The following is a 7,122-nucleotide window of genomic DNA, read 5'->3' on the forward strand; positions in this document are numbered from 1 at the left end:
TTATGAATTATATTTCAGGATATTAAAGAAAGTAGCACAAAATATTTGTTATTAAAACAAAGGACAGAACCTCTGAAGGTTGAGGACCACAGTCCAGATACCAGTGACTTTCCAGCGTATGACAGAAGATAGCATACCCCAGCCATCTGCATTTACCTCTGTACTATTGCACATCATGGCTACTGTCTACTAGTTGATACTGTGATGAACAGCAACATATATCTATATCTAACTACCCAATTTACTACAAATTAGCTGGGTAGGAGTTCATGAAATTCTGGTTTTTGCCACTAACTACCAGTGTGACCTTTAGCAGTTCATCATGATCACTGTGGACCCTCATTGTTTCCTTAACTGTAAAACAGCACATTGGAATAAATTACTTTTAAGGTCCTTTCCAGCTCTGTAAAAACAAATGCATAATTCTGATTCTAATACTGAGGCACTGATCAGAAGAAACCAATTCCCTTAAAAAAGGTCTATAAAGTATAACCCGTGAGTCTCAATATTTATGTTTCTAACCACGATACTTATTTTTAAATATTCAGTCCAGTCCAATCTATAAAAAATGCCATGCCTTATAAAAAATGAAAATTTTCTTGAACAAAAGTGTCCTTACCCTTTAAGCATTAAACACATTGATAATGAAAACAATCTTCATTGTGAAGGGTACATCTGCTTTTCTATTACCATTCTCTTTACTTCTATGAAAGTTAGAGTTTTGATGTGATTCTTGAAGTAAAAATGATATTACTTGTCTTTCCAATTATATACTTTTGGTAGCTCTAACCTTCAACACAAAAGTTTCCTAAATTCTGAGAACACAAAACCAACCAATCAACACAATCCATATACAGCTAAATGCTGACTATAAACAAGGTGTTTAACTGCAACTGCTGTGGTGTGAATCAGCTTCTTGTTCAAGTAACTATTTCATCCACAACCAATTTTGCCGTAGAGCTTTTGAAAAACACAATAGAAATCTGTTAAATTGGCAGTCTTGCTGAATTTCAACTATTTTATCTAACCAGGTCCACGGTAACAATAGATGCTTGAGAGCTTCCCTTTGATGAAATGTGTTTTTGATTTGAAGCATAGGTACAGAGATCAAATGGACCAAACCCCTCATTCAGATGGCTTCTTGCTGCTGCTGCTTTTGAAAAGTGCATTATAAGGCTTAGGGATGTCACTTAACACCATACACATATGCATGCTTTGGGAAGAAAAAAAAAACAAACTCCAAAACTCTGTGGTAAGATTTTTAAATTAGTATGTTCCTGATTGGTTTTCAAATATTTTATATAAAAGTAAGTATGAAAATTAGTAAATTCCTATTTGGTTTTAAAATAATTTCTTAAAACATTGATAAACTCTGTTTCATGTGAAGTGGGATTGAAGTTCTCTCAAATTTTGACTAAAGAACTTTTATATTTTCAAGGAACCTGTCTAATTCTTCAAACATATCCATTAAATAGATACACAAAAATAAACTCCTGATTATCTTTCTGTGAATTCTATATATCTACTGCAAGGACTTCCTACCAGGTTTTCTTTCTTCTACCACCCAACTCATTTTTCTGGGCAAGTTGCCCATCTGCCCCACCTCCTCAGAAATGAGTTTTGGTGTTTGAGGTTTGTTAACTCATTTAAAAATTAACCTAAACAAAACAAAATAATTAGAAAGGCAACTTGCCCACAATAACAATGAAAATCTTTTTTTCAAACCAAACATGTAATACATTCCAAAGACAAACACAAATGACTTTTTGAATAGCCATGATTTTAGATTATCTTTGCCTCTATTCCTTTCATTAACATGAATAATTCAGAGTGCTTACTATACACGGTTGTTTCCCCTTACTAATTCATTTTTAGTATACAGAAAAATAAGATGTAATACATTTTATACGAGAATCAAAGGTTTAAATTAGACCATAGTTTTTAAAGGCAACTTTACTTGCAACATTATCTATGGTTTGGATTCATTCTCGTCAATGCTATACTGGTTCTAAGTTAGGATAATCTTTATATTTTCAAGGCAAAGGCAGTATATAGTGGTATAGCAGGGAATAAAGTCCCAAGTTGTCCTTGGTTTTTGATGTTCCTCAAGTATATATCAGTTATTCACAAAGTGTTAGTAAGCTCACCATTATCTCTTTCTTCAAAAATATGAAAGTACTTTGGGACATTGTACCTAGAGTTGAATTAAAAGTATAGTTCTAACATTCTGGCTGCACCGAAGGAACAACATTTATTATGCAAAGTAATTTGAGCCCATAAAAACACCCTGACATTGCAGTACTAGTTATAACAAACAGCACCAAATGGGAAATTATTCTTGCTTGGAGGGGGGCACACAAAACCTCAAATTTCTCTTTAATGATGACATGAACAAGCAGTGGCTGATTACATACTAACTCACCCAGACTCCCAAACACAGACACGAAGAATACTCTGTAGATAAACATTTCACTCATATATAATATCCCATGTTATTCATACATGCCAATATGTGTGGAAAATAATGTGTATTTCTTAGGTATATTAATGTGGAGACTGGAACATTAAGTTAGTCTCTCATTTTAAAAATTCCTGCCTGGAAGATGTTATGCCCATGTGGAAATTGCACTATCTGTAGTCAAGGGTTTTAAACCACTACTTTAGAACATCAAATGCTATGCTTGTGACCATGGAGGAAGGGAAAGAATGTCATGAGAAGGAGCCTGGAGATTCACTAATTTTCAGCTTCTCTTGGTAACCAAAAGGTAGTGGGAGCAATCAGATTTCCCTGGAGTATATTTCAGCCTTGGCAAAATGCTTTAAAACTTTTTTGATTTCTTCTTTGATTGAAAGTAAAAGGAGAAAGGCTTAAAAGAGGAGCTTATATGCTAAACCAACACTTGCGAAACTCAGGTCAACATCAGATAACATGTCAGGCTTCAGGAGGTTCATGGAAATGTATGAAATGAGTATGTATATCATGATACCTGTGAAAATAAAATATTGTTCTTTAAGTGAGTGGGAGAGAACAGATGGTTCGTAATGATTTAAAACATTTATGCATTTGGACTGTCACCAAGCCTCTGTATTGCAAAATATGGTGTTTAGTTAGTACATACCAACATCTATATGCAAGGTGTTCATTTTCTGGAGGACATTACTGTAACAAAGGAGATAAAAACTAAATGAAGTAAGAACATCCTTGTTTTCTCAAGGCATTCAGTGTATGGTATTTCTTATTTAGTATATTCAATCAAAATGTTTTCCATGTGATGAGAAGATTTTAATTCTCCCTCAATTACCAGTCAACTATAAGTGCCCAGGTATTGTATTTTGTTTGAATGCATCAGACAGAATTTCAATTTTACTGTTAATCTGATTTCACTTTGACTGAAGCTCTTAACAACACTTTGAGCAATAATAAAATTTGGTAGCCAGGCTACTGTTGCCCATAGAAAATAATAATATTCTTCTTATCCTCAATTTGGTAGACTGGCATATGGTGTTGCAATTATGTACTGGCATTGGCAGGTGGCAGACCACTCAATCAGGGAGACAGATAAATATTAAATATGGTCACACTACATTTTGGTGTATTTGGTGAGTTCAAAAGTCTGTGAGTCCGCAAGTCCTTGTCTTTTAAACCAAGAGGTATAGTGACAGAAACGAAAAAAAAAAAAAAAAAAAAAAAAAAAAAAAAAAAAAAAAAAAAAAAAGTATAGAGACACATTAAAGTTTGGGGTGAAAGTGAAGAAAAATAAACATTGGTTGATCATATTCTAGAAAGAAAACTGCCAAAAAGAGTCCTATTAAACATCCCCAGTGTCTTGATTTGGATCTGATAGAATAATGGGTTGGGGGAGTCACACAAACACGCTATATTATTTACATGTCATTCCTTCCAAAATCCTGGGAATTATTCAGGCACAGTTTGTATGTGGGAGGGAGTCGGGGGCGGACCTGCCGGGAGGGGAGGGAAGAGGGGCGGCAGTTCTAGACTTAGCACCTGTGAACTTAGTTGGAAATAACTCCTGACAGGCATCAAACGTAACACCTTTTAGCCTTCCAACAGAAACATGCTGATAGGCAGGATGTTCAAACGGGGCAGAGGAGCGGGTAACCGTGAGAAAGTAACAGCAGCAGCAAGTGACAAAACCACCGTGCAATTCATCCTCTGAGACCCGCTCCACAAGCCCTCCTCCTAGCGCCCCTTTCAACCCCTCGGCTCCGACCACGTTGGAAACTGAGCTCAGAGTCCTCTTAACTTCCCTCCCACCTCGCCCGCAGCCTCCGCAAGGTCGCGCGGAGTTTGGGACTGACGCAAAGGAGACCCCACGGCAGAGATGCTCCACTTTCTGTCAAACACGCTGGAGGACCGGATAAACCGGCATCTGAAACTCCAGGCTCCTCTTACTTGATGTCCCCGGTTGAACCTGTGCATGCCCCACGCGGGGGCTGGTGGTAGCGTCCTGGAGTCCTGGGTGCCCCGCCGGGACCCAGGAATCCAGAACAGGTAGCTACGAAGTTTGTCCCCATCAGCCCTTCTCCAAGTCTTCGGACCGCCCCCCTTCCTCTCCCGCCACCAACACCCCTACCCAGCATGTCCTAATCAAGTGGGTGGCAGTGGGTTGAGATACCGGGACGGGGAGAGCAAAGAAAAGAAAGATGCCTCCTTCACCCCACAGCGGTGAAGTACCTGCAAAGGTGCGAATGCACTTCCCGCCCACCCAGGGTTCGCTCCACCGCGGGTGCGCGGCGGCGCCCGGCAGGCTTGGCCCTCGGGTCCCCCAGCCCCCAGCCCCAGCGCGGTTACCTCGCGGGGAGTCGAGGGGAGCCGCCCGGCGCCGGCAGGTACTCCTTGTGCAGGAGCGGAGCTCCGGCAGAAAACTTCCCTGCGCTCCGGGGCAAACTCGTGGATGCCTGCCTGCTGCGGGCTGTTAGGTGGCCTGGAGCGAGCGCGCTGCGGGGAGTAGGGGCAGCGCGGAGCCGGGCGCCTGGCCTCCGCGGTCCGGCCGGGCTGGGGCTGCGGCGCCGCCTCCTCGCCCGCCGCCAACCGCGCCCCCGCCCGCCCCGCAGCTCCGCCTCCCGCTTTTCATCTCCCGCGCCGCCAGCTGCCCGCCCAGCCTTGCTTTTGCGCGGCCTTTGTCGTCCGCAGGCCACCGGTCCTCGCCACCCGCCCGGGGTCTGTCCCATTGCTCAAGTGCCACCCCACTGCCTGTCACGGAAGAGCTTGCCTTCTGCTGCTTTCCTAGTTCACCTTCTGCTCTTCTTTCCTGCACTGTCTTACATTCCTTCCCAGGTTTTCCAGAAAGGCAGTTCAGAAAGACAAGTCAATAGGTGAGTCGGTGATAGCAGGACACTGACTCTGAAGTCTTAGAATTTCTTTAGCTTCATCCACGGGAGGTGTGTTGTCTGTATGCACAGGTCACAACAAATATGCAAAACTGTGGGTGGGTTCAGCACAAGGTTTGTGGAAGGCAAGAGTGCCCCCCAAATGGGCTTCTCTATTTGAGACTAGTAGACCTCTCAGGTCATGCCTTTCAGAATCCGACAAGCTGAACAGTGTGGTCAAGGCGTCTGTGAAGATGAAGGCTAAGATATATTTTTAATCATTAAAGAACACCCAGCTAATTGAGATTAAAAAAATTAGTTCCAAAACATCATGCTAGCTACAGTTTGACTAAACTAGGGCAAATAAAATTAAATGAACCTTTGATTACTTATTTTCACATTCAAGCAGTTTCTATGAATTAACAGAAAAACTAAACTTTTAAAAAGCATTAAATGAAACCTACCTCATTACTACAACAGAATTTTGGTGTTAATCAAACTGAAATGTTTGCCTTCCACATTTGCAGGAGTCTTGTTACTAATGATTTAGGAATAACACGTCTGTTGGTAGCAAACTTTGGTTCAGTGAAGAAATACTATTATAGGACTTGCCTGATTTTGGTTTCTTGGAAACAGAACCTGATTTATTTTTCTGTCAACAGTTTTCTTTTTTTGTGTTTTTTAAATTGTGGTTAAAACCACACAAAATTTAACATTTTAACCATCTTAAGTGTACAGTTTAGTAGTGTTACATATATTCATGTTCTCATAAAAGAAAGCTCTAGAACTGTTTCATCTTGTAAGACTGAAACTATCCATCCACCACACAGCTTCTCCTCCTCCTCCTTTCTATCCCCTGGTGAGTACCATTCTACTTTTCCCTTCTCTGAATTGCTTTAGATAGCTGACAGTGTTACTATCATGAATATATAAAGAGCTCCTACAACTCAACAACAAGTCAAATAATCTGGTTACAAAATGAGCAAATAACTTATGCAAGAGTTTTTATCTTTAATTCGTGTGTTGGGTTTATTGTTAACATTTCATTCAAGGTCTGTCTTCCTTACAGAGAAGATATTCACCACTATACTGAAATGAATTCTTAAGTATGACTTTTAAAGATATAAGTGAATGCTCCCTGAGCTGTATTTAACTGGCGTATATGCCTGATAGGTAATTGATGTGTCCTTGAATGAATTAACTGATTTGCACATTTGCTTTTGGCTTGCTTCCCTGTGTTCTAGGTACTTTTGGAGTTGTGAATATCCATTACCCCAGAGCAATGAAGAAATCTAGGCCAGCCTCAGATGACCTGGACTCTACTTCTGGTTTGCTGCAAGTAATTCAAATTTTGTGACCTGTCTTCTCGTTTGTGAAGTCTAGGAATTGAGTAAGAATATCATTATGATTCTATTATTTCTAAATTTTAAAAGTTTTAGTAGTTAATGGGGGGAAACTGCTCATGTTCAAGTCAATTTCTGATTGAATTTGCATGATCAATGGACTACTAGGCATTGCTAGCCCATCATAGGGTCTGCTAGCTTTTATAATCTCTTTTCTTTATTTACTTATCATATAGCAAATCAAACACTTAGAAATCATGCCTAGACTTTTGTTCAAAACCCTGAAAAATATTTCTAATGATTAAGTTAATTAAATTTTGTTAGAGTCAATAGTGATGAATAAATGATCAGAAAATTACCTAAAATTAATTCTAAGTACCTGTACAACATGCATCTTCTCGTGGCATTTGATTAGGAGTTAGTTACATTATAATGTGAAAATAACACC

The 7,122-nt window shown here is 39.9% G+C and overlaps 1 protein-coding gene across 2 annotated transcripts in view; it reads right to left on the minus strand.

Moving 5' to 3' along the window:
- CHST9 (carbohydrate sulfotransferase 9) overlaps window positions 1-5,022 on the minus strand; it is a 267,638-nt gene extending 262,616 nt beyond the window's left edge. For both annotated transcript variants that reach the window (XM_079108649.1, XM_079108648.1), the window contains exon 1: window positions 4,814-5,022. The gene's annotated coding sequence lies outside the window, so the exon portion shown is untranslated. The remainder of the gene's footprint in view (window positions 1-4,813) is intronic.
- Window positions 5,023-7,122: the final 2,100 nt, after the last annotated feature.

This window comes from Sciurus vulgaris (genome assembly GCF_902686455.1).
Source record: "Sciurus vulgaris genome assembly, chromosome: 13".
Lineage (NCBI taxonomy): Eukaryota > Metazoa > Chordata > Mammalia > Rodentia > Sciuridae > Sciurus > Sciurus vulgaris.